The sequence below is a fragment of the Aptenodytes patagonicus genome, chromosome Z (genome assembly GCF_965638725.1).
Source record: "Aptenodytes patagonicus chromosome Z, bAptPat1.pri.cur, whole genome shotgun sequence".
Classification (NCBI taxonomy): Eukaryota; Metazoa; Chordata; class Aves; order Sphenisciformes; family Spheniscidae; genus Aptenodytes; species Aptenodytes patagonicus.
The window spans coordinates 3916135-3924782 of record NC_134982.1 but is presented as its reverse complement, the minus strand read 5'-3'; the positions used below and the strand labels follow the sequence as shown (position 1 = coordinate 3924782).

At 49.0% G+C, this 8648-nt stretch overlaps 1 long non-coding RNA gene across 1 annotated transcript in view; it reads right to left on the bottom strand.

The window, feature by feature from the left end:
* Positions 1-3429: 3429 nt before the first annotated feature.
* Positions 3430-8648, bottom strand: part of LOC143173015 (uncharacterized) — a 70402-nt gene continuing 65183 nt past the window's right edge. The window contains exons 3-4 of the long non-coding RNA XR_012997443.1: positions 4586-4684; positions 3430-3691 (exon numbers count right to left, since the gene is read on the bottom strand). This is a non-coding gene — a long non-coding RNA (uncharacterized LOC143173015). The remainder of the gene's footprint in view (positions 3692-4585; positions 4685-8648) is intronic.

The window sequence follows — 8648 nt, the reverse complement described above, 5'->3', positions numbered from 1 at the left end:
AGCTCTGAGGGGGACCAAGAGGTGTACGAAAGGGGGCACACACGGAGTACTTCTCCGGGTATATGCTCCTGACGGCCGGCAAGCAGCCGAGATGCTTCCCAATCCGGTGGCTGTACCTGCAGCACTGCGCTAACAGCCCCTGATGGACCTTTTGTCCACAAATTTCCCTAATCGGTTTTTGAAGCCATTTATACTTCTGGCATCCGCAACATCCTGTGGCAAGGAGGTCCACAGTTTAATTAGATGTTTTATAAAAAAGCACGTCCTCCTGTTTAAGGCCTCTGACCCATCGTTTCACGGTTTTTCTCTAGCTGCGAGATGCAACAAATAACTCTTCCCTATCCACCTCCACACCACATAGGGTTTATATACCCCACTTAGATGTCTCCTCAGCTCCTTCTCCTCCAGACTGAAGAGCTTAGTCTGTTCAGCCACTTTTCACATTGAAGCTGTCCCATGTCATTCCTCCTTGTCCCCCTCTCCGTCCTACTCCTGTCACACCACAAGTTCTCGCGTGCCAAATGGAACACACTTTTGGCTCCTATCTTCCCCAAAAAAACATCCGCTGCCCAGCGTGGTGGCAGATCCTTGCATCCCAACCCACCGCAGTGAGGAGGAGCTCCCAGCACCTCCACACAGGGAGAAGCAAATCCCCAGCCATGCCCTGTCCCCGGCACATGAACCAAGGAACAACTGGTATGTTCCCGTCCCCAAAACACAACACACCCTGGAATAGGCTTAATTGGCACAGGTGTTAATCAAAGGAGGTCCCTTGGAAACTAATGGTGTAATAGGGCTGAAGACCAGCACTAGAGAGACATGCACCTCTATGAGCCGACGCCAGCTGAGAGTAAAGGTGGGTCCCATTGCCTTACACACTTTTCAGATATAATACAGCCTGCACCACAGATCATAGAATCATAGAACGGTTTGGGTTGGAAGGGACCTCTAAAGGCCATCTAGTCCAACCCCCCTGCAACGAGCAGGGACATCTTCAACTAGAACAGGTTGCTCAGAGCCCCGTCCAACCTGACCTGGAATGTTTCCAGGGATGGGGCATCCACCACCTCTCTGGGCAACCTGGGCCAGTGTTTCACCACCCTCAGCCTAAAACATTTCTTCCTTCTATCTAGTCTGAATCTACCCTCTTTTAGTTTAAAACCATTATCCCTTGTCCTACCACTACAGGCCGTGCCAAAAAGTCTGTCCCCATCTTTCTTCTAAGCCCCCTTTAAGTACTGACAGGCTGCAATAAGGTCTCCCTGGAGCCTTCTCTTCTCCAGGCTGGACAACCCCAACTCTCTCAGCCTGTCCTCTGATCATTTTTGTGGCCCTCCTCTGATAGAGGATTCATTCCTGTTCATGCATAAGGAGCTCCAGCAGATACATGAAGTGATGAGGTTGCACGGGCTATGCCCCATCTAATGTTGCTATCTGGCCCTAAAGAGCCAGCTCAGGTCCCGGGACCACAGCAGCTCTGACTCGCACCCGCACTGCCTGCGGGTGTAGACCCTTCTGCACCCGGCCATCCTACCAGAGTTTCTGGATGCAACATGGGCATTTGGCCACTACAACCCTGAAACAAAACTAGGGGCAGACCAGCCTTACAGGACACCCGTGTCCACGGGGAGTGGGAAGAAGAACCCAGCACCGAACCCAGGGCCTTTAGCAGCTCGTCATCTTTTGGGGTGGCTTGTACTTCCATTCCCTAAGGATTTCCCTGAAAATTATCTCATAGATAATCCCACCTAACATTAGCGATAGCATTTCCATTGCAACATAACCAAACGCAGGCAATTCACACCCCTCACCTTGCATTTTCTTAAGTAACACGGTACAATAAAACAGCCTGCCTAGATTCCAGTCTAATCTAAAAACAACTTTATGGCTTCTAATTTTAGCACTAATCTTCCTTTGCTATGGTTGTGTGATTTCTAATTATTTTATCCCCAAGCCTTGCTTTGACGGATAGTTTCCAATTCTGAGTGACTTGTAAAGTGCCTTTAAAAAATACGCTGATCATTTCAGGTTCATTTCCAGTTCCTGCGCAAATAATATTCTCATATATGGCTTCACTGGGGAAATATTATTATTACTAAAATAATACTAATAAAAGCAATACAATTTAAAAAGGAGAGCTCTATTTCTTAGGACGATCCCATCTGATCCTGCAAACACCACATTTTCTTAGAAGTTGTTAAAGAGCATAAATCCGTTATCCAGATAGGGATCTCTTAATAATTCAGTGCCTTTGGCTTGGCATCGCTCCCAGAACATTTTGCCTTTATCTATCCTTATTTTCAGGTTACAACACATCGAAGAGCAATCGGCCACGCCGAAACCTCGGGGGGACTTTGCGAGGGATGGCGCGAAACGGTAGCGGAGACGCACTTGCCTTGACGCTCCCCGGAAGCGTTGCCTATCCAAATCCTCTGAATTTATAGCAGCAAAGATCAGCCCTTGGCTGAAGATGTGTTGTAGGGGCTTAGGATGAGCCTCCAGCCCAGGCTCCTCACTCAACAGGCAGATGTTTTCTCTCTTACCGTGCTCACCTGAAGCAACCTCTTGATCCTCCTAATCGCTGACCTAGATCAAATCCGGATCTGATACTGTTATATTTGCACAAAAATTTACTGGGGAGAGGATGCTGCTTGCAGAAAGTTTCGGGATGCTGAGGCAGGCAGCTGCCTGCCTGCCCGGCACTGCCACCGAGTTGCAGGTTCTAGTAGGACCTGCCACCGGCAGCCCCCACCGGGATGGGGGACGCAGACACAGGGCTGGTGGATGTTTGGTGGGTTATTTCCTGCCCCAGGATTTACATTGCACTCCGGTCAATTAGAAACCATCCATTTGACCCGTGACATTTTTGTTTTAATTACTCTCCAAGCTTTGACAGCAGCGGTTTAAACACAGAGCGTATGAGCTTCAGTACCGAGAAAGCACCCCATCCCCACAAATTCGGAGTGGATGGGGAAAAATATTGCACCGCAGCCCTGACGGTGAATATATTTCTTCTTTCTCATTCTTCATTTTCCTCTCTTTCACTTTCTGAGCCTGTTTCACCATCCGTGTCTTCTCCCTCACCATTGGAAATGTGAGCTTAGCTCCCCACCGCCTGCCGCAATATTCAAGAGAGAAGGATACGGGGTGGGTTTTTTTTCTAATTCCCAGTACAAGGCTGTGTATAGAGTATTTGAAATGGAGATTTGTCAAAACAGGAAACAACCCAGTCAAAGTCCTCAGGCCTGGGTCCCGAAAATGTCACCGTACAGAGCTGCAAGGGACGGAGAATAGCCCTCTGTTCCCGCACGGAGGGAGGATGCTCTGGGAGAGCAGCCAGCGACACACGATCTGCCCTCATGCCACCCTGATCTGGAGAGCTGGGCTTTAACCTCTGCTGAAATCAGTGGGAAACTGGTTTTTATTAACTGGTTTATTGGGAGGAAAAAATCCGACAGAGGGGGTTAAAAATTATAAACCTCTGTTGGCCGATATTTTTATCGGCATAGAGAATTTTGTAAGGAATATAGTCTCACTCAGGAAGCCAACCCTACAGGAAATCCTTCATCCTTAGTGTTTCAGAGTAACATCCACAGCATCCTGCTGGCTTCCTTCTTAGTCCTCTTACAACTCACCCCCGAGATCCTCGCTTCTCAAGCTCATGCTCTGAGTTTGAGCTGGCCTTGCTGGGCTGGAAGAAAAAAATCTTGGGTCAAATCCTGCCCATGGCCCCCTTGGGCAAGGCACCGGGCTGACACCGCATCTCCATGAGCACGCAGAGCAGGGCACTGCTTGGCCCTAGGCTCTTTGATTTCCATCTACCTACCCTGGAGCAAAGATTTAAAGTTTCTCAAAGGCACAACAACGAGGCCAGGTTTGGAGGAGAGAATGCAGCTGCTGTGAACCCGGATAAATGAGATTTTCACAATTTATTTTTCTGCAGAAAATAGTTGCTAGATTTATTTTAAAAAGCAGGCTTCTGCAGCTGTAGGTTTTGAGCCCTTCTTAAAAGTCTGACCTGAACAAGCATCCTTGCCAATAACTATTGATATTTTAAGCTTTTGATTGCTTCTGATAGGAGTGAAAATGTTTTGTTTGGTTGGTTTTTACAGCTTTCTGCAAGTTAACTTCAGGAGAACTTCCCAAACAGAAGAGCTGGTGACCATTGCCAGAACGGTGATCCAGCAATTCAGGTTGCCCAGAGAGGTGGTGGATGCCCCATCCCTGGAAACATTCCAGGTCAGGTTGGACGGGGCTCTGAGCGACCTGATCTAGTTGAAGAATGAACCCTGCTCATGGCAGGGGGGTTGGACTAGATGGCCTTTAGAGGTCCATTTCAACCCAAACTATTCTATGATTCTATAATTCCCCCTCTGGATGCAAAGGAGATATATTGCTTTATTTTTGAGGGAACAGTGGTTATTATTGTAGTGTCAAGCCACTGATCTACAGAGTGACAACCTTCAGGGAGGAAAAAATCCATGGATTCATGGGATGGACAACCAGGAATGTCATTTCAGATGGTCTGCATAGCCCAGAACATCAAATTTCACCCATCATCCAGGCAGAGAATTAGAATAATTACCTAGGGCCTGATCCTGAGAGGTGCTGAGTGCAGTCAAGTGGTCTCCGCTCCCATAGAGTTCAGTATCTCAGGGGCTCTCAGCAGGGTCAGCCTTGGAGCCTGGGCAAAACAAGATACGTTGGTCTTAGTCCAGTCTTTTGTAAAAAAACCCTATACAACCTATAATTAAAAAAAAACCCCATCCCAGCTCCACGTGCCGGCCCCGTGTTCCTGCACGGGGAACTAACGGCAAGGGTCACGCAGAGAGTGGCCAGGGAGATGCTCTCCAACCCACGGGCATTCTCTGCAGATCAGGGATGGCTGCCTGCAGCATCCAGGAGAGAAACGACACCGGGATGGATGCGTCCACAGAGCTTTGATCCGCATCCAGGAACATCAAAACTGTGTTCCTCAGGAGTACTGCTTTATCCAAGCCATCGTACGTGGACACGTACGCTGTCAACAACCATCCCGGAGCTAACACACCTCTCTGGCAGAAGACAGACTCCAGGGTTGCCTTGCCAAGTCTACGGGAAGCGATAAACCTGGAGATAAGAGAAGTTTGCCCGGTTTCCAGGGAGGAAGCCTAGGAACACCCCTCCATGCTCTCTGCCAGCTGGCAGTGACACGCGACACGCCAGCCCCGGGCTGGCAGGGCTGTGCCAAGAGCAGGGTGAAGGGAGGGAAGAGGATGACGGGGACAGGATGACGGCACTTTTCTCCGTACAGCCTTTTGTTTTGGGAGGTCCCCCGAGATGCTCGGCTCGGGGTGGCCAAGTCCTCCTTCTTCTTCCCCTATAAGGGGAACGGATGAGGGGAGGAAAACAATGCTCTCTCCTCGCTTGCCTAATAGAAGAACAAAAGCACAGTGATCCCTTCCAAAAACGTCTTTTGAGGAACAGACGATCGAGCCCGAACGGCCAGTATTTCTGGTTTATTTATTTTTGGATGAACTCCAGCCTGGCAGCGTCTTTCTGTCCTTCTTCCAGGCTCTTGCAGGACTTGCCCAGAGCTGCACGGATCATGCAGGGCTTGCACAGACCCCAAACCCAGTTGGGGATTTAACATCCAGCACCTTGTAGAGGTGACGAAGCCAAAAGGTGAGGTTCCTCCACCAGACCCCATCACAAGCAAGCTTCGGCAATGGGATGGAAGGGACAAGGGGGCATCACCCACCCACAGCCCTGGTCCAGCGGGATGCGTTCAGCAGGAAGGGTCTGCCCCAGCCTGATCCCACTGGCAACTGGGACCAAAACCCACTAAAGCCAAAACCAGCATCAGATTTTTCATTGCTCAGCGGCGGTGGTTGCTACAAAGCAGAAGGGGATTTCTGCCGTGCTGAGTGCTCATGGAAAGTCCCTGACTGGCCCACAACCGTGGAAAAAACGGAAAATATAACTTTAATACCAAGTTGGTGGCAGGCTGTCTATTTTTCTCTCCTGTGACTAGTTACCATGGATAGATTTCTGAGGTCGCCCATGCAATTGTTCACTGCACTGCTCCTATTAAACAGAAGATGAGCAAATCATCCCATTCGTACCGTACTTTAATTTCCAGAAATTCTTTGTTCGTTTGTTTGCTTAAATTATTTCTCTCATTTAAAGAAACAATGCAGTCTTACAAAGCCAGGGCCCAAATCTCTCGAGTAACCCTGCTGTGGTTCATTACTTCTACGCTAGTTAACAAGACCAGTAATTTCCCTAAGGTTTAATAGAAAATCTTCTTTCCAGAATGCAGGGAGGCAGGATGTTTTAACAAACTCACTACTGTATTCCAGTTATGTCATAGGTGAGGGATATCCTAGGCAAGGCACAGGTCCTCCTCAGGGGTACTGTATAAAAACAGGTACCCTAAATGGAGCTTTTTTCACCCAAAGGGGTGAAGGTACCCTAAATTGAGCTTTCCTCACCCAAAGCTACTCCCCCACACAGCTGCGGAAAGGGACCTGGGGGTCCCTGTCTCTCTGCTGAGCCTTGCCTTGCTCAGAGCATCAGCTCCAGCTCCGCTCAGAAAAGGGCTCCTGCAGCATCCCGGCCCTCATCCCAAAATGCGGACTGGTTTATCACAGCACGCTGGGATGAAGCAGATGACACTGGAGGGGCAGATCCGAGATCTCCCTGGGGTGGGTGTGCTGGAAGAGGTGGGCGTACAGCCTGTTTTGCTAATGAATACGGATTGCAAAGTAAACAGGACACCTGCCAATTGCCTGACCATAAACTGCCCTCCTCGCTAGTTCTACAAACCTCTTTCCAGGACCAAATCAGAACACGTTATAAAAAATTAAAATAAACACAGAGCAGAGCTTGTGGAAAACAAGCAAACACATAACACACACACACATATATATATATAAAAAACAGCCCAGTAAAGCTCTATTGAGATGCACATGCAGGTGAAACGCATCCTACACTGGGTGAGAAGCTGGCAGCACGCCTTCACTTATAAGGACATTTGCCCTACAAGTGCCTCTGCAGCTCCTTGATATTATTTCTACAGTAGGATTTGTCAAGCAATAGCTACAGATGTTTGCACGGAGTCTTCTCGCTTATCCAGTGATAATACCGTGTGCCTGGGACAGCCGAACAAATCATACCGCGTAAATAATAAATAATGGAGGGTTAATCAGAAGGAGGCGGTGAGCAATCTGGAGATTCCCACAGACACCCTGCCGTGAGGAAGAAAACAAGAAAATGCCCTGACCTAAGCAGGGGTGAGTCTCGCGCGCACACACACAGATCACAGGGAGATCACAGGAGCTGTTTGCAGATCACTTACCCAACATGAATAATTCAAGCAGAAGCGGCTGGAAGTATGAGAACAGATAGATGGGAGCTCGCCGCCACCGCTTTGGCAGGTTTTATTTTATCGAGCAAGGCAAAGAAACCACGAGCCCCAACAAAAATCCTTAGCCTAGCGTTGCCAGTGTCGTGACTTTACTGTGAATCTCATGATATACAGTGTTTACCGGATCCCCAGCTGATGATGACCATCCTTTCCCCTTCTCTGCCAGGCAGTTTTGTGATTATTTGGCTGGGGGTGGGGGAAAATGATGCATTTTTTTGAAACTTTTAGGACCCACCAGCAGTCCACCGCCTAATTACACAAATCATAGAATCACAGAATGGTTTGGGTTGGAAGACACCTCTAAAGGCCATCTAGTCCAACCCCCCTGCAACGAGCAGGGACATCTTCAACTAGATCAGGTCGCTCAGAGCCCCGTCCAACCTGACCCGGAATGTTTCCAGGGATGGGGCATCCACCACCTCCCTGGGCAACCTGGGCCAGTGTTTCACCACCCTCAGCGTAAAACATTTCTTCCTTAGATCTAGTCTGAATCTACCCCCCCTTTAGTTTAAAACCATTCCCCCTTGTCCTGTCGCAACAGGCCCTGCTAAAAAGTCTGTCCCCATCTTTCTTATAAGCCCCCTTTAAGTACTGAAAGGCCGCAATAAGGTCTCCCTGGAGCCTTCTCTTCTCCAGGCTGGACAACCCCAACTCTCTCAGCCTGTCCTCACAGGAGAGGTGTTCCATCCCCCTGATCATTTTCGTGGCCTTCTCTGGACCCGCTCCAACAGGTCCGTGTCTTTCCTGTGCTGAGGACCCCAGAGCTGGATGCAATACACAAAGCACCCACCACCAAAAAAAAAAAAAAAAAAAAAAAGTGTTTTCTTTGAGGGATCACACCAGCTATCAACTTCCAGGCCTCCTCCCACCCCTAGGGACCTCTCTGGGAAAAGACACGACGCTCAGAGACCGGTTTACAGCCTTGAGGCTCCTGTGCCCCTGGAAGAGGTCGTGCTTCAGTGAGTTTCAGCTCTGCAGGAGAATGGATGGGGAAAAAAGGTGCCAGGGAGGATGATGGAAAAGAGAAGAAACCATACGGGGGGGGTGGGAAGAAGGGATAAGGGGTGTTCTCTTATCTTTATTCTGAAGGGAAAACACAAGTAGGGTTGCTCCTCTAGGGACAGGTTAGTAGCTCACACCCAACGCGTTATCAGGAGGACTGGAAGCCAGTAAGCAAATAAAAAAACATGAAAAAAGGAGGGATGGTGGGATGGTAAAGACAGATGGTGGAAGTCAAACA